Source organism: Nelumbo lutea, chromosome 8 (assembly GCF_056320005.1).
Source record: "Nelumbo lutea isolate HS-2025 chromosome 8, American lotus-T2T, whole genome shotgun sequence".
Taxonomy (NCBI): Eukaryota; Viridiplantae; Streptophyta; class Magnoliopsida; order Proteales; family Nelumbonaceae; genus Nelumbo; species Nelumbo lutea.
Window position 1 is genome coordinate 55,724,931 of NC_142691.1, and position 19,943 is coordinate 55,744,873.

Genomic DNA, 19,943 nt, shown 5'->3' on the forward strand with positions numbered 1-19,943 from the left:
TTTTCAATAATTATGTATGAATTTATTTTTATTTTGTAATTTATCAAAAAAAAATTAATAATTTTGGAGATTAAACTACTATTATCGAAATTTTTAAATTTTGTTTATTGTACTTATTGTATTTTAAAGATTATGCAATAATAGTATATATTATAATTTTAAAGATTATTAAATTCAATAAATAGTTAATATATTACACATTATTTAAGTAGTTAAGTAACTAAATATTTTAAATAACAAAATATTTAACATAATTTGATTTTAAATTAGTTAAAATAAAGAAGTTTTGTAATATAATAAAAAAATATATGAAAATTAGAAAACGATTATAACATAAGATTGAAATTAATAATAATTTAATATTTTACAAAATTAATAATTAAATAAATTCAATAATAATGTAATATTTTTACATAATATTGAAAGTAACTAATTTCACTTATATCAATTAATAATTCAAGAAAATAACTTTCATAAAAAATTAATACTTATTAATAATAATTTTAAACTCTTGATATATGTTTATTATATAATTATATATTCTGCATTTCAGTAATTATTTATTGTTTTTTCATAAATATATTTTCAATAATTATGTATAAATTTATTTTTGTTTTGTTATTTATCGAAAATTTTCAATAATTATTGGAGATTAAACTACTATTATTGAAAATTTTAAATTTCGATTATTGTACTTATTGTATTTTTTATATAACTTATAGATCAATATTTATCAGAGATTATACTATTATTTGAAATTATGCTATTTATTTACTAATTTAATATATTTTTAGTACTTATCATGTTTTTGCAATTATTGTATTTTTCATTATCAATATATTTTTTCAATAATTGTGTATTTTTTCTATAAATTTTCAACAACTATTGAAGATTAAAATATTGCATTTTATCAAATGAGACTATTAATTTATCTGAAATTATGAGTGTTTATGAGTTGGTTCGGTTCGGTTTTAGGTTGTTTTTCCAACCAAATTGACCTGATCAGTTGAAATTGATTGACCATTTATGAAAACCGAGCTACTCAAGTTGTACCAGTTCGGGTCGATTATTTGGTTTGGTCAGTTGGTTCAAAAGATTTAAGCTTGAAAATTAAATTTTAATTTTAAAAATTATAGTGTAATTGTTAAATATTAAATTTAAAAATTAAATTTATGATATAAAACATTTTAGACTAAGAAGTATGGGAAATTTCCCACTTTTTCATATTAGAAATTATATTTAAAATATAAAATATTAATATATATCAATGGTCAATACATCTGATTTTGGTCGATTTACAAATGGCCAAAGCGAAATTGATCCAGTATGGCCAGGTCATGTTGATCGGGTTGGTCGGTTTCATCAATTTAATGAATAAAACTAACTAAAATTAATTATTATTATTTTGTATTATAAAAATTTATTAAAAGTAGTATATAAAATATGAATAATTATTAATTATTTAAAAATTTTGAAAATATAAGATAGTTGTATACTCTTATGTGTTTCTATTAGGGTCATTTAGTATAATACACCGTAGAGTTTTGCATATTTACTTAAACCTACCTTATAGTTTTCATTTTAGTAAAATATGTCATATATTTTACAACTTATTTAATTAATCAACCTTTCACTGAGGAGTGTTTCTTTTTTTGCCATTAGGGCCATGGTTTTTTATTCCAAAAATACCCTTATCACTTCTCTGTACAGAAAACAAAATTGACCAAATATAGCTAATAGAGAGGTTGCTCGTGTCTTATTAGGGAAAAAATGGTATTTAGTTTTATTTTCTTTTGATAAAATTTATTTAAATGAACATTAGGGTCGACACTGTCATTTTCCACTGTCATCTAATAGAAGATTGATTAAATCAATAGAAAATTATAAGTAGTGTTTTAGTAAATTACAAACTATAGGTTAAATTTCAGTAACTCGATGGAACTATAAGGGGTGCTTTAGTAAATGACCCTTTCTATTATTTAGCTTTCACTTAACAAATCCGATGCATCGCACCAATCCCCGCTAGTAAGGATTATATTTTTAAGTTTGAGCAATCTAAGATTGGACATTCTCTTAAATGCTTTATATCAACAGTTCTCCAAGGCACATTTGCTACAAAATACAATAAATAAAAGATAAATAAATAAATAAGTATAGGCTTAGGCCATGGGCAGAGCCAAGGGTGTCACCGGATCGGTTTTGGGTTGGATTTTGTCTAAATCAAAATCAATTTGGGTGTATTGGGCAAGCCAATAAAATGAATTGAATTGGACCAGTCTAGACTTAATAGTTGAAAGTATTTATTGGATTGGACTCCATCTGGCCCATCCTTAATGAATTTATGTTGGATTGGGTTGGATTAAATCAATATCCAGTCCATTAATAAAAGATATGAATATGGATGTCAGTGGACCAAATTTGGATTGGAACTGATCTAAATTAAAGCCAATTTCAATAGATTCGATGGTTCAAACATTGAATTGGATCGGTCCAAAATGTTCCAAAATATTCTAATTGATTAAGGAAATTCTCTTACTATTCACTAGATGAATCACGTGAATAAGGATGAGGCGGATATGTGAGGCCAACGTGACAAGGTACATAATATTAGCATTGTTATCTTGGCAGGATGATATTCATATACAGAGTTGGATGTCCATCCATATACTAGAAATAACCTGTTGGATTGGGTCAAACATACTTTATATAATGTACAGATATATGTGTATGTGTGTTGTACTTAGCATAACATAATATATTATACATAATATGCATTTATATATTTTATTATAACATTTATGTATATGTACATGCATATATATAACAGTATGCATTATATATGTATATATCATGCATATATTTAAGTAAATGGTAAAAATACAAATCAACATTTTACAATCAAAGTTAACATTTATGACTTGCACCAAAACAAGCCAACTATTGGCTTTATAATAGTATAGATATATGCATAGTTTAGGTTAGGTCAGGCTGAAAACGATCACCCAATGAATATAGGTCATAGGCCCACTGGATTTCATCATCTAATCAGCCTAAAACAACTAATTATGGATATGGTAAAGTATCATATCTTTGTGTCAATTTGCTGCTTCGCTTTGAGTCCAGATCATTTGTCCACACAAACGCTGTTCACGTCTACCCACATAAACTATGATTTTTCAGATTATTCAAATTAAATGTGATACAAATAATAGAAATTTAACATTAAAAAATAAAATGTATTTTCAATATTTCAATAACTAAATATCTTCAATAAAAAATATTAAAATAACTAAATTATTACATAGAAAATACTTAATTAATTAAATATTTTAATAAATAATTATCTACAATTCAAATAATCAGTATATTTAAATATTTTATATATTATTTATATATTTAAATAACTATATATTTTAAATAATAAAACATTTAACAAAACTATACCTTAAATAGTTAAAGTAAAGAAATTATGCAGTGAAAAAAAATCATAACATAATATTCAAATAAATATTAATTTAATATTTTCACAAAATTAATAATGAAATTACACAATAATAATATAAACTTTAAAATAATTATTAAAAAGCACAAAAAAATAATTGTAATAGTTTTAATAATATTCATATTATTAATAGTTTTATATTTTTACAAGCTTCATCATGAAATTATGTACTAACAATATAAATTAAGATTTTATAGATTATTCAAATAATAAATAATTAACACTAAAAAATAAAATATTATTCGAACATTTCAATAACAAAATATCTTAAATAATAAAATATTAAATATAGAAAAATAATTACAACGAAAAATGTTTAATTATTTAAATATTCCGATAACCAAATATTAAATTGAAATAACGAGTACTTTTAAATAGTTAAAATAACGAAGTTTTGCAATAAAGTGAAAAATCTTAAAATAAGAATATTATAACATAATATTCAAATTAATAATAATTTAAAATTTTTACAAAATTAATAATGAAGTTATGTAATACAAAAAGTAGTTATAATATATTTAATAATATTTAGTAAAAACACAAAAAGTAGTTATAATATATTTAATAATATTTCATATTATTAATATTTTTAACTTTTTACACAATTCATCACAAATTATTTGCTGACAATAAAAATATTATTTAAATAAAAATATTATTTAAATATATCAATAACTGAATATATTAGATTCAAATAATGAGTATTTTTAAATATTTTATAGATTATATATATATTTAAATAACGGAATATTTAGATAATGAAATATTTAACATAACTATATTTTAAATACTTAAATAACGAAATTATGCAAAAAATTAAGAAATTAAAATTAAAAAATCATAACAAAATATTAAAATTAATAGTAATTTAAGATTTTTATAAAATTAATAATGAAATTATGTAATAATAAAATAAAATATAATTTTATAGATTATTAAATTCAATTAATGATTAAAATTATAAAATTTAAATTATGATATTATTTAAATAGCTAAGTAATATTTTAAATACCCAATGTCACTTATATCAATTAATAGTTCTAGAAAAATAACTTTCAAAAAATAATATTCATTAATAATGATTTTAAAATCTTTAAAATTTCACTTGTATTTTCAGAAATTATTTATAGCATTTTTATAAACATATTTTCAATAATTACGTATAAATCTGTATTTTTCTTGTTACTTAATAGAAATTTTTTAATAATGATTGGATATTAAACTACTTTTATTTAACATTTTAAATTTAATTTATTATACATAATGTATTTATTGTATTTTTGAGATTACAATATTTGTTGACTAAATTATTATATTTTTTAGTATTTTTAATATTTTTGTAATTATTGTAAATATTTTATTTTTACTTTTTATTTAGTTTATTTTCATTATCAATATATTGTCAATTATTTTGCATTTTAGCTCTAAATTTTTAATAATTATTGAAGATTATACCACTTTTGTTTATTAGAGATTAAAATATTAATTTAAATCAAATAAGGAGTATTGATCACGACCTAGTTTAGTTCGGTTGTAGGCTATTTGGCCAACCAAATTGACATGGTCATGTTAGGGAGTTGGTTACCCAAAATTTATTGACCATTAGTGAAAACCAAATAAATTGGTTTGTATTGGTTTGGGTTGATTTTTGGTTTGTTCATGGTTTAAAACATTACATTGAAAATTTAATTTTAAATTTTAAAAATTACATGAATATTATTAAAAAATAAGTTAATGATATAAAATATTTAAGACTAAGAAATGTGCAAATTTCCCCACTTTTTTGTATTAAAAAATTATATTTAAAATATATATAAAATATATATATATATATATCTTTGGTTGGATTATTCGATTTTGGTCAATATACAAACAGCCACAACAAAACTGATCCCAATTTCAATCGAAAATATTAGAAACTGAGCAATTCAAGTCAAGTTGGTGGTTTCACTAGTTTGATGAACAAGCTTAGTTGGAATAAATTATTGTTATTTTTGTATTGTAAAAAGTTATTAAAAGTATTATAAAATATAAATTATTAATCGTTATTGAAAAAATTAGAAATATAAAACAATTGTATACTCTTATGTATTTTATTGTTTATCTTTCCTTAACAAATCCCATGCATCACATAGGTCTCCGCTAGTATATATATTAAAACAAAGCGATCAAGAGATTTTCTCCTTTTTTTAATTTTTTTTATTTTTTATTCCATGTAATTTTTAAAGAACCAATGAAATGCTCGCATAGGTCTTTCTCTCTCTCTCTCTCTCTCTCTCTCTCTCTCTTACCCATAAGTTCCCAACAATCTCCTCTTCTACAATTTATCCTAAATTACTTCCCCCACTTTCATCTAAATCATCTCCAATTCCTATTTATATCCTAACTTATCTTTAATTTACTAGAGCATTTCTCTCCAAATTGTCTCTAATTCCTATTTATCCTCTATGCTATTTTTATCTATATCTATCTAAATAAAGTTTAAATTATAAAATTTTCTCCAAATTATCTCTAATAAACTTTAAAATAATTATTAAAAAATAATTATAATAGATTTCATAATATTCATATTATTAATACTTTTATATTTCTACATAATTCATCACAAAATTCTGTACTAAACAATTATTTCAATATTTTAATAACTAAATATCTTAAATTCAAATAATGAGTATTCCTAAATATTTTATATATTATTTAAATATTTAAATAACAAAATATTTAATGTAACTATATTTTAAATTATTAAAATAACGAAATTATCAATAAAATAAAAAAAAATCTTAAGATAAAAAATCACAACATAATATTCAATATAATAATAATTTAATATTTTCACAAAATTAATAATTAAATTATGTAATAATAGTATAAACTTTAAATTAAAAACACAAAAATAATTATAATAGATTTAATAGTATCGTATTATTAGTAGTTTTAAATTTTTACAAAATTCATCATGAAATTATGTACTAACAATATAAATTATGATTGTCTAGATTATTCAAATTAAATGCTACTCAAATAATGGAAACTTAACATTAAAAAATAAAATATTATTTAAATATGACAGTAACTAAATATCTTAAATAATAAAATACTAAAATATCTTAATAATTACATAAAAGATATTTAATTATTTGAATATTTCAATAACTAAATTTCTTAAATTCAAATAATAAGTATTTTAAAAATTTTATATAAATATTTAAATAACCAATTATCTTAAAATAAAATAAAAAATCATAAAATAGAAAGAATAAAACATAATATTCAAATTAATATTAATTTAGTATTTTTAAAAAAGTAATAATGAGATTATGTAATAATAGAATAAATTATAATTTTATAGATTGTTAAATTCAATAAATAATTAAAGTTATAGAATTTAAATAAGGGTATTATTTAAATAAATAAGCAACATTTTAAATAACCAATTTCACTTACATGACTTAATAATTCTTGTAAAATAACATTCAAAAAATAATATTAATTAATCTATATATATTTTAATTCCATGTCATTTTTGAAACAACCAATGAAGTGCACTTTCCTAGTAACCTATTAATAATTTCTTCTCCTAAAATTTCTCCTAAACTACCTCCCCCACTTTCTCCAAAATTATCTCTAATTTAGTAGAGAGTTTCTCACCTAAATTATCTCTAATTCCAATTTATCCTCACCGCCCCCAACTTTTTATCTATATTTATCTAAAGAATTTGGATTAAAAAATTTAAGAATTATTTAAATATTCTAACATAATTATATAATAACTATAAAATATTTATTAAAAATATAAAAATACTTTTATATTTTACAAATATATCACAAAATTATGTACTAACAATTTAAATTGTTTTTCCAAATTACTAATTTAAATGTTTTTCAAATATTTGATAACATGTAATAACTTTAAATAAATAAAATTCAAATTTCAAAAATTTAAATATTTTATAGATTATTTATATATTTAAATAATTAAATATTTATCATAATTACATTTTAAATAGTTAATATAACGAAATTATATAATAATTTAAAAAATTCTTCAAAGTAGAAATATAATTATAACATAATATTGACATTAAGAATAATTTAATATATTACAAAATTAATAATGACATTATGTAATAATAATATAAATTATGATTTTATGGATAATTCAATTCAATTAAAAGTAATATTTAAAACTTAAATATTTTACATATTATTTAAGTATTTAAATAAGTAATTTTTTATAGGACAAAATATTTAACATGACTAGATTATTAATAGTTAAAATAAAGAAATTATGTAATAAATTAAAAAATCTGAAAAATAGAAAAATAATTATAACATAATATTGATATTTATAATAATTTAATATTTTTACATATTATTGTAAATAACAAATTCACTTATATCAAGTAATAATTCAAGAAAAAGGCTTTCAAAATTTAATATTTATTAATATTAATTTTAAACTCTTAATCTGTATTTATTATATAATTATATATACTAAATTTCATATTTATCGTATTTTAGGAATTATTTATTATTTTTTGTGATAAATGTATTTTCAATGATTATGTATAAATTATTTTGTTTGGTTATTTAACAGGAAACTTTCAATAATTATTGGAGATTAAACTATTATTATTGAAATTTTTAAATTTAAATGATTGTATTTTTGTTATAAATTATTGATTAATATTTATTAAAAATTTAAGTATTATGTGAGATTATACTATTTATTAACTAAATTAATATGTTTTTGGTACTTATTGTATTTTTTTCATTATCAATATATTTTTAATAATTGTGTATTTTTGCTCTAAATTTTCAGTAATTATTGGAGATTAAACTGTTGTTGTTTATCATAGATAAGACTATTAATTTAGTAGAAATTATGAGTGTTCATGAGTTAGTTCATTTTGATCGTATGCTATTTGGCTAACCAAACTAAATTGGTCAAGTTAGGGAGTTGGTTAGTTGAAACCGATTGACCTTTTGCGAAAACTAACCCACTTAAGTTGTATTAGTTTGGGTCGATTTTTTAGTTTGGCCAATTGGTTCAAAAGATTTAAACAAACACTGTCATTTTCCAATATCATCTAATAAAATATTGATTAAATCCGTTGCAACTTATAAGTGGTGCTTTAGTAAAATGCTAACTATAGGGTAGATTTTAGTAAATCAATGAAACTATAGGGGGTATTTTAGTAAATGACATTCTATTATTTAGCTTTCGCTTAATAAATCTCATGCATCACACGGGTTCCTGTTAGTAATTAAATAAGTTTCAACACAAGATATGGATGGGCCTGTGCTTGTTCACACTTCAAGTCCAATGGGCTTTTGTGTGAGGGGGCATGTTAAAGAATATCAACCTATTCAAAGACCTCACTTAACAGCTTAAGCTTTTAAGTCGAATGGTTCTTTGAGATTATATAATTTAATTAAGAATCAAAAGAACACAAGTAAATAGCATTTTGTAAAATGAACGAGACATAAAGGATACCATAGTTCTGCCTAGAGGTGGAATAGGAGGACCTTCGTGGGTTACCAAAGAAGAGGCCATGACTCCTAATGAGTAAGGAAACTTTGTAGACTCATCAAGCCAAGTGAAGTCTAGAAGGACAGATCTCACATTTTGAATTGTTGCAACATGCCCTAATTAATAGTTAAGTGCAAGTTTGCAACTTTCAAGTCTCCATTACTAAAATAATGACAAAAGGATGGTAATTGCAAGTGTTTTTTAAAAAATACAGAAGTTTGTTCAAGTGAAACTTCAAGGGAAAATTTTTATGATTGTCAAAACCCTGAAAGGAATCAAATGCAACGAATAGCATCAACAATTGCCTTTCAATTATGTGATTGATTCTGTCAAGTTGCCAAACTGAAAGCATTTTCACTAACTTTTTTGTTTCTTAATTTTTTTAATTCCTTTTGACCACGAGGGGGCATGTATTGTCCAATCGATAGATGCATCATCAAAAGTAGAGATGACAATTTCACCCGTCTCTAGGGGGCCCGCCCCGATCGGGGTGAGATTCTTTACCATTGATTAGGGTTGGAGGATAACTCAAAACTCTGTGGTTAGGGACAGGGTGGGGATGATATTTGTTCATCCCACCCCAACCCCAAACCCACCCTGACTATGTTATATAACATAATATATATAAAATTATTTTATATATGTTATATTGTATTATATTATATTATACTATATAAAATAATTTTGGGTAAATTTAAAAAATGAAAAAATAAATTAATAAATATACAAGTAAAATAACCAAAACGGAGTGGAGCAAAGTTGGGGATCCCCGACCATTACCTTTAGAATGTAGATGGAGTTAAGATTTTTAGCCCCACCAGAGTTGGGGGCGAGGAATTTGAATTCAAGGTCAGGTACGGGGCAGGCAAAACCCTCCCCCCTTGCCATTCCTAAACAAAAGGACAAAGATAGCAATTACCTTAGCATTTTCTTTCCAAACTTTTAATTCCAACTTGTTATAACCTATAAAATCTCATACAAAAAATAAGATAAATTCCAAGAAACTATTGTATATGTATAGGGCTTCGTCCAGGCTGCCCCCCACTCCCATAAAAAATGATAAATAAATAAATAACCTTGTATAAGAATCTCTATCTTTGTTGAAAATGGATAAGAAGATGTTGATGCCTGTAGAGCTTGAGAGCGTATATATATCTTTTAACACCAATTTAAGGGGGTGTTCTTTAATGTAGATGAGAAATTGGGAAATGTGTTTTCACCCACACCACACCCCAACAGGGTAGTTGTTCTACACTTTGGACAAAAACGTGTGGACCAATCCACACCACACGTCTATGGGCATTCTACAAGGTATGGTGCATTTCAGTCCACACCATGTGTTTGATTCCATGCTTTTCAACTACAACATTTAAGATAACCTATTCCATTAATCATTGAAAAATAATATTTTATTTTATAGTAATATACATAATATAATAATAGTAAATTGCTAAGAATTTTAATAATTAATAAAATTAATATTAACAATAATTAATAATATTAAATAATGCATAATAACATTAATATTAAAAATAAATAAATAGTAAAATTAATGATATTTTATAATATTAACAACAATATTAATAACATTTAATAATTACTATTAATTATTGATATTAACAAAAGTAATATTCAAAACTTGATAATTATATAATAATATTAACATTAATTAATATTATTTAATAATAAATAATATTTGTAATGATGATTGAACAATTATTAATATTAACAAAAATAATATTCAAAATTTAATAATTATTAAAATAATATTTGAAACTTAATATTTTATAAATAAAATAAAATATAATTTTTAATAAAATAATATATAAAACTTAATTATTAATAAAATATACATTTATTTGATTAAATGTAATTAAAACTTTCATGCAAGATCATTGTTATGGATGCATTCTTTGGGAAGACATACCATGGCTGCCGGAAGTAGCAGGAACCTGACCCACCGCCAGCAGCAGTAATGATTCAGTGACTCTCAGTTTACCCAGTTCGGTAGCAATAATCTCATCCAGATTAAATTAGCTTATCTTGCTTGTTCTTATCTTCTTGTTCTTATCTTATTCTATTGCTCTTATCTTATCTTGTTAGTAAGTTATCAGATTATGATTAGTTTATCTTATCCTTAGCAAGATAGAACTGGAAGTCTCCCTATTTAGCAAGGAGACTTCCTCAGATTAGGACTCTTGTAATCTCCTATTTAAGGAGACACCCTTATTGAATGAAATCATCAAATTATTCAGTCAAAGAGTGAGTTTGGAGAGTTGGTGATCTCTTGGACAAATCACCAAAGGCACCAAGATAGGTTCATCACGAGCAGGAAGGAACAAGGGAAAACAGGAGGTTTTCCCCGTGGACTGACCCGTGACGAGATCCTATTCTCGGGCCCTCAACAACTTGATATCAGAGCAAGGCATCATGGGAGATCTGGAACAGCTACCATCCAGGGTCCACGACCTCGAGCACCAACTCGTGGAGACTAGCTCCGAAGTTCGTGAGATCAAAAGCGAAGTGAGGGAACTGCGACGTCTAATGGAGATGTTCCTTTCTAGCAGGGAAAGGAACTCTGAAGGAGAGACAGCCACTAATGACCGCTGACCAGATCCGCCAGAGTCTTCCGGTGAACAGTGGTTCGTTAGCCATGGAACAACCGTCATCCCCAAGTACAGCAGGCTGGAGTTTCCGTCGTACAACGGCAACGGAGACCCTCTAGGCTGGTTGTATCGCTGCGAGCAGTTCTTCCGAAATCAACGGACAGATGACTGGGATAAGGTAAGCCTAGCCGCCTTCATTTAACAGAAGAAGCACAACTTTGGTTTTATCGGTTAGAGCAAGAAGAACCCGGGCTCAGTTGGCCCCATTTTAAATCCTATTGCTTTCTTCGGTTCAGACCCCCACTGACCAGCAACCCACTGGACGAGCTAATTAACCTTAAACAGACCGACACAGTTGCTGAATACCAGTGAGTTCCAAACCCTCCTCGCGAGGGCATCCTCCGTGCAACTCGACCAACAAGTAGATATGTTCACAACAGGGTTAGCAGAACCCCTACGAGTGGATGTCAAGATGCAGAATCCCCCAAATTTGGTCACAGCCATGAACCTAGCCCGCGCATTTGAGCGCAAGTTGCAGCTCAGCCACAGAATTTTTAATGTGGGTCGTCCACCGAACTCGTGGGTGCCCCCAAGATCAGCAGCAACGACCCCCTCTTCTGCTACCAGCCGGGAACTGAAACCTCACACAACCACCACCTCTAGAGCAGTGATAAGTACAGGTAGTAACATGGCCACTCCTCCCATCAAGTGTTTGACCAGAGCAGAAATGGCAGAACGCCGAGCAAGAGGTCAATGTTTCAACTGTGATGACCTCTACTCGGTAGGACATAGATGCAAGAGGCTTTTTTGCCTTCTCATCGATGAGCAGGAGGAGGAGGAAGGGGAACCCGTCACATTCAAGCCAGAGATCTCTCTCCATGCGATCACCGGTATTTAAACCTCTCAGACCATGCAGTTACAGGCACAGATCGCAGGTCGGCCGATGTGCATTCTCGTCAATTCAGGGAGCACACACAACTTCATAAGTGAACATGCCGCCCTGCAGTTAAAACTACCAATGGAACTCCGGCCGCGACTACAGGTAGCCGTTGCAAATGGTGAGAAAGTTCACAGTCCAGGGATTTGTAAGGACGTCCCGATACAGGTCAATTCTGAACTAATTCTTATTGATTTATTTGTACTCTCATTGGATGGGTTCGATATTGTTCTTGGGGTCAAATGGTTAATCACCCTAGGGCCAATTTTATGGGACTTCAGGGTTAAAGAAAAGAGACCACAGGTCCATACTCTTCAAATAGAACCGACAGATATGGAAAAACTCATCGCCGAGTTTTCAGATTTATTCAAGGAACCCAAGGGACTCCCTCCTCCCCGAGCTTGCGACCATCGCATCCCTTTAGTGGTAGGGTCAGCACAGTCGTTGTTCGGCCTTATCGCTACCCTCACCTACAGAAGGATGAGATAGAAAGACAGTGTACAGCGATGCTGCAACAAGGAATCATAGCAAAAGTCACTCCCCCTTCTCTTCACCGGTTCTGTTGGTGGAAAAGCAGGATGGAATGTGGAGGTTCTATGTTGACTATAGAGAACTCAATGATCGGACGATCAAGGATAAGTTCCCTATTCCCGTTGTGGACGAACTGCTGGACGAATTGCATGGTGCGCAGTATTTCTCTAAGTTGGACCTCAGATCAGGGTATTTTCAGGTTTGCATGGCTCCCAGTGACGTGAAGAAGATTGCCTTCCACACCCACCATGGCCACTTCAAATTTTTGGTCATGCCATTCGGTCTCTCCAACGCCCCATCCACATTTCAGTCATTAATGAACGAGGTATTTCAGCCCCATCTGCGTAAATTTGCTTTAGTTTTCTTTGATGATATCCTCGTTTACAGCAAATCATGGGTGAAGCATGTGCATCATCTGTGATCAGTTTTTCGAGCTCCTGCACCAACACAAATTATTCCTCAAAAGGTCCAAGTGTTCCTTCGGGGAGCGACAGGTTCTTTATCTCGGCCACGTTATCCATGGGCAAGGTGTGACAGTTGATGGTTCCAAGATTCAGGCTATCAAAGAATGGCCCAAACCTCAGTCAGCCAAGGCCTTACGCGGATTCCTCAGATTAACGGGTTACTACCGCAAATTTGTTCAAAACTATGGATTGTTGGCAACACCATTAACCAACCTGTTAAAGAAAAATTCCTTCCGCTAGGACGACACAGCCGATGAAGCTTTTCTGGCGCTAAGGACTACCCTGTCCTCCACCCCAGTCCTGTAGTTACCTAATTTTGCCATCGAGTTTACAGTCGAGTGCGATGCTTCCGGAGTAGGTATCGGAGCCGTATTACAGCAGCAAGGGCACCCAATTGCTTTCTTCAGCCGCAGACTGGCCGATCAGCATCTGAAGCTTCCAGCCTATGAGCGCAAACTGATCGGCCTCGCCCGAGCCGTCCAGCAGTGGAGACCATATTTGTGGGGGCGATCGTTCGTCGTCAAAACTGATCATTACAGCCTCAAATACCTGTTAGATCAACGTCTCACCACTTCCCCTCAGTAGCATTGGGTTAGCAAACTGCTCGGGTTCGACTTCCAGGTGGAGTACAAGGCGGGGTCCTCCAGTCGCACAACTGATGTCTTATCTAGGCGAGATGAAGACGTGATGACTCTGTGTGGAATTTCCCAACCCCGGATCTCTCTGTTTGACGACATTAAGAAGGCAGCACCACAGTCTCAGGAATGGTCACCCTTGGTCCAGAAGATCCAGTCAGGCACTGCCGACCCCAATTGGTCGCTTCAAGATGGGTTGGTACTATATAAGGGATGGGTCCATCTTCCGTCAGACTCCCCGTTGATTTCCACCATCATCACCAGCATCCATAACTCCACCCATGAAAGCATTCAAAAAACGCTACACCGCGTCCGGACTAATTTCCATTGGCAAGGTATGAAAACTTCTATTCGAGATTTTGTCCAGAAATGCTCCACATGCCAACAGCATAAATGGGAAAACCTACACCCAACAAGCATCCTTCAGCCCCTTTCCATTCCGTCACAGATCTAGGCCGACATCTCCATGGACTTCATTGAAGGACTACCCAAGGTAGGTGGCAAATCAGTTCTCTTCGTGGTAGTCAATCGCTTCTCTAAATACACCCACTTCATTCCTCTGTCACACCCGTACAGTGCCACTTCAGTTGCCCTCGCCTTCTTTACACATGTTTTTCGCTTACATGGGTTACCAGAATCCATTGTCAGCGATAGGGACCCGATTTTCACCAATGCCTTTTGGAAGGAGTTATTCCGGCTGCACGGCACCACCCTGGCCTACTCTTCAGCTTACCGGCCGCAGACTGACGGTTAGACAGAGGTGGTCAACCACACCATCGAGATGTACCTCCGTTGTTTCATCGGCGATCAACCGTGACGGTGGGTGGATTGGCTCCCTTGGGCTGAGTATCGTTACAACACAGCCTACCACTCTTCCCTCGGCATGACTTCCTTTCGTGTCATTTATGGTCGGGATCCTCCCCTCTTGCTGTCCTATGAGCCTAGTTCTACTTGTTTGGATGCAATTGATCACTCCTTACAAGAACGCGACGCCCTCCTAGCCGACGTCCACCTTCGCTTACAGCAGGCCCAGCTTAGCATGAAGCTCACCTATGACAAGAACCACCGGGAACTGTCGTTCGATCCGGGACAATTTGTTTGGTTAAAGCTCCAGCCCTACCGACAACGCTCCTTGTGCCACAGGGCTGCCCCGAAGCTGATCCCTAAGTTCTATGGGCCCTTCAAGGTTCTACGACGGATTGGCAGTGTAGTCTACCAACTGGAACTGCCAGCGACCAGCCGGATTCATGATGTCTTCCACATCTCCCTACTGAAGCCATTTACAGGTGTTCCTCCGGACCAAGTTCCCCCCCTACCACCCTTGAAAGATGGCAAACTGGTCCCCCAACCAAAAGCTCTCATCCGCTCTCATTTCAATCGAGGAGTTCTTGAAGTCTTGGTGGAATGGCGTAACTTACCATCGGCCGAAGCCACATGGATCCCATTGACAAAGTTCCAGGCCACGTACCTAGAGTTCGAGCCTGAGGACAAGCTCTTAATCCAGGAGGGGAGTAATGTTATGGACGCATTCTTCAGGAAGACATACCATCGCCGCCGAAAGCAGCAGGAACCTGACCCACCGCTAGCAGCAGTAATGATTCAGTGGTTGTCAGTCTACCCAGTTCGGCAGCAGCAATCTCATCCAGATTAGATTAGCTTATCTTGCTTGTTCTTATCTTCTTGTTCTTATCTTATACTATTACTCTTATCTTATCTTGTTAGTAAGTTATTAGATTATGATTAGCTTATCTTATCCTTAGCAAGATAGAATTGGAAGTCTCCCTATTCAGCAAGGAGACTTCCTCATATTAGGACTCTTGTAATCTCCTATTTAAGGAGACACCCTTATTGAATGAAATCATCAAATTATTCAGTCAAAGAGTGAGCTATGAGAATTGGTGATCTCTTGGACAAATCACCAAAGGCACCAAGATAGGTTCATCACGAGCAGGAAGGAACAAGGGAAAACAGGAGGTTTTCCCCGTGGACCGACCCGTGACGAGATCCTATTCTTGGGCCTTCAACAATCATATAGCATGATATATGCAATTCAAAAAAAAAATTTGTCGATTTCATCTAAGTCAACTGAAAGTTAAGCGTCAAACTGAAGGTCAACTATGAGAACATCATGTTTTAAAAGCCAACATCGTGTAATGTAAAACATACAAAGTCAAATACATGAAAATGCAAGAAAAATAGAAAAAATTGCAGAAAAGTGCATGAAAATGCATGAAATTTGCAAAAAAAATTGCATGAAAATCAGAAAATTGCAGAAATTACATGAAAAAGCATCAAAATTGCAGAAAATTGCATGAAAATCAGAAAATCATATGAACATGCATGAAATTTGCAGAAAATTGCATGCAAATGCATGAAATTTGCAGAAATTACAAGAAAATAAGAAAATTGCAAGAAAATAGAAAAATGCAAAAAATTGCATGAGAATTTGTGGAAAATTGCAGAAAAATGCATGAAATTTTCAGAAAATTGCAGAAAAATGCATGAAATTTGCAGAAAATTGGAGAAAAATGCATGAAATTTGCAGAAAATTGTAGAAAAATGCATGAAAATGCAAGAAAATCTGAGTAAGGAACAAAAGGTTCAGTGTCCATAAACCCAAATCCTTAGTACCCAAAAATTCTTCTTTTTTGCTAATACAAGATCATGCTTTAGCCTTTCGGCTGAGCACATTTGTCAAATCTTCAATCCAAGCCCGCAGAAGTTGCACAACCCTGTTGAGTGTTGGCTTGTATAAAGATTAGGCTGTGCTTGGAATAGCATCAGGATAAAGACCCAATTTTAGGTTTTGTGGCTTGGGGCTTGTGTTTTGACTTCAGATTATAATGTTTTCTAAATTAATTTTTACCAAATGCTCAACATAAAGGCAAAAGCTTATCCGAACAGCTACCTTCAAGGCTTTAGGAAATGATCTAAATTTAAGTGTTTTCTTTTCTACCCATGATAATTTTATATGATGAATCTGTAAATTTGAATGCTAGAGTGCCAGTATCAAATGATTTCACTTCATGCTGGTTTTTCAGGTGTCCTTTTATTGCTTCGAACCGTCCATTAAGTGGGCCACTGTATCACCTTTATGAATTAGATTATCAAAATAGTGATGACTCCTGGGAAAAGGTTTCCTAGTAGCTTCCCTGCACGACCAACTCTATTTCTGCAATGTGGGTGGATGGTGCAGTTGATCATCCAAACTCTCCACCCTCTAAAGTTGCCACATGTTTAATCCTCTAATCGCATCACCCTTGCACTCCACTCTGTATTGATATGCACTCGAAGTTCTTAACTTCTTTCTCTCTCTCTTATTTTTTATGACACTAGACATAGCCTAAACATCTTGACTAGAAACCTGTTTCCATATTCCATTGTCTCAGACCAAGTGTTTTTTGTAACATTCTTTATGAACTTTGACTGGAATAATAATGTTTATAAGTAGAAAAACAAACTTGAGTAATGTTTCTGAGGTTGCATTTGACTCTCCCGAAAATAAGGCTTTTTCTCCTTGGTTGGGCAGAATACAAGGAGAAAAGGTTGGTTACTGGTTATTATCCGGATAGATGGGCAAAAGTTATAGATAAAAACTCCTTTTCTCTTATCCCTGTAAGTATGGGTCAATGGCTCAGATGTGTAATTGTTGCCGATAAAGAAAGAAGTTAGAGCTCTTATATCTTATTCTTTACTCTTTTGCCTATTTATTTGACAAGGAGATCAAAATTCTCCAGGTATTATACCATTTGCCATCAAGGATGTATTTAGCATAATCCAAGATGTAAGTGGATCTATAAAGTTTGTAAAATTGATGTCCACCATGTTTTGAAGGTTGATGTGCATAAACTTCTTGTCTTTACCAAATTATCTTGTTGGTTTATGCCAAGAGACCCACATTTTTCTTTCTATTTCTTATCATTTTTCCATCTGCTCTCTCTCTCTCTCTCTCTCTCTCTCTCTCTCTTTTTTTTTAGGTGGCTTTCCAGTTTTCAGTATGAGACTTTTAAGCCTAGTGCTTTGTATATATGGCTAACTGTTTTTCTTTCTATGGAACGTATTTGGTTGCTAAAATGATTTTTGTTTGTTTGTTTATGTATGTTCTGTAATGTTTTTTCCCTCCAGCTACAGCCATTTATATAAACCCACTCTTAGAGTTTTTGTTTTTGTTTTTTCTATTGATATTCGATAGAAAATAATTCCAATAAACCCAACTTTCCACAAAACTGAACAGCAGGGAAAGGCATGGAGTATAATTAGGATGACGGTACAGTCACATCTTATCCTATAATATTACAATGAAAACCCCTGTATCCCCAAACTAAGAATTCCCTATTGACCCCTGACTCCTAGAGTTACTATTTCTGCTTAATGCTTCTGTGAAGATTAACAACTATTTGTTTGAAGAAAAACAACTGCATAAAACTTGGAATCCTGGAATTGGGATCCTGGTGAATCATAAAGCATGTTTTAATTATATATCCAAACAACAGATTCCATTACACCACGATCAAGATCATGCTGGTTTTTTTCATTGTTTTTCATTCCCAAATTTTTTACCAAGTCAGCAACCCAAATTTATTTTATAATAAATATTAGAAAACAGATATTCATTCAGGAACATGGTCATTGTAATAACTATTCCATGAGGCTCAATCTTTGGTCCAGAGGGGCGGGAAAAGTTAAGTAAAACAAAAACGCAGAACACCAACGAACACAAACCTAAAGTTCTGAAAAAGAACACTGATGGTCGATGTAGCAAGGTTGAATACGAACACAACATATGTTTGCAGAAAAAGAATACAAAAGAAAGAAAAAAAAAAAAAAGAAGCCAAGGGTAGCCGGAGAAGGAGCACTTACCGCTGGCAATTTGATGCAGCAAAGTTGAAGTTGCAGAAGCAAGTGAGCGCTGATGGTTGGAATTGCAGTGACAAGCCCAGAAGCAAGCAGCGGCGAGCGGTATACTGCAACGGGAAAAAAAAGGGTTATAAGATAAAATTTATAGGTGAAACACAGGATCAATTAATGAGAGTTGCTTGACGAGAAAAATCCGTTGAGGAGATGTACAACTCGAAGCTCAGTTGGTTCGTGGCCATCCCTAGGTGTGGAGCACACTCTGTGGAAAATACATCCAAACTTTCAAAAGACAAGACTACCAAACAAAACACCAAGAAAGGACACGAGAAATATAGAAAAGTATGGATAGGCCAATTGCAGATTTTTTATTTCCAGTCTAGATCTATAGACATTAAAAATGTCAAATACCCCTACTCTATCAATTGACAACTACCCCGTACTTTGTGCCTAAAAAACCACGTCATTCACCCAAATATATATGGCCTGCTGGAGGTGTACGAAATAGCTAAGCACTATTAATGGCTATGTATGTTGTTAAAATAAATTCGGTTCGTAACGAGGACCAAAATTAATCACAAGAGCAAGGATGAAAAGTTGCTAGAATAGGGTGTCATGTCAGCTATTAAGAGAGACCTCCAACCATAAGAGATGTCAGAAGCCTTGGGTGATCCTAGGGGTGTGAGCTCTGACGATTAAGCCAATAATCGCCAAGGGAAAATAAAATGAGTTGGAGAGCTTGTGAGGAGAATTGGAAAGCTCGTGAGGAGAACTGGATAGGTATATGCGATGAGTTGAAGAGTTCATAGGGGGAGCTAAAGAGCTCATAGGGGGGGTCGGTGAGCTTGCGTAATGAGCTGAAGAGCTCATAGGGGGAG

At 31.5% G+C, this 19,943-nt stretch overlaps 1 long non-coding RNA gene across 1 annotated transcript; it reads right to left on the minus strand.

Moving 5' to 3' along the window:
* Positions 1-18,808: 18,808 nt before the first annotated feature.
* LOC148844295 (uncharacterized) lies at positions 18,809-19,345 on the minus strand. Its single transcript, XR_016103771.1, has 2 exons — positions 19,279-19,345; positions 18,809-19,175 (listed from the first exon to the last, which is right to left on the minus strand). It is a non-coding gene; the product is annotated as an uncharacterized LOC148844295 (long non-coding RNA).
* Between the last annotated feature and the right edge of the window lie 598 nt (positions 19,346-19,943).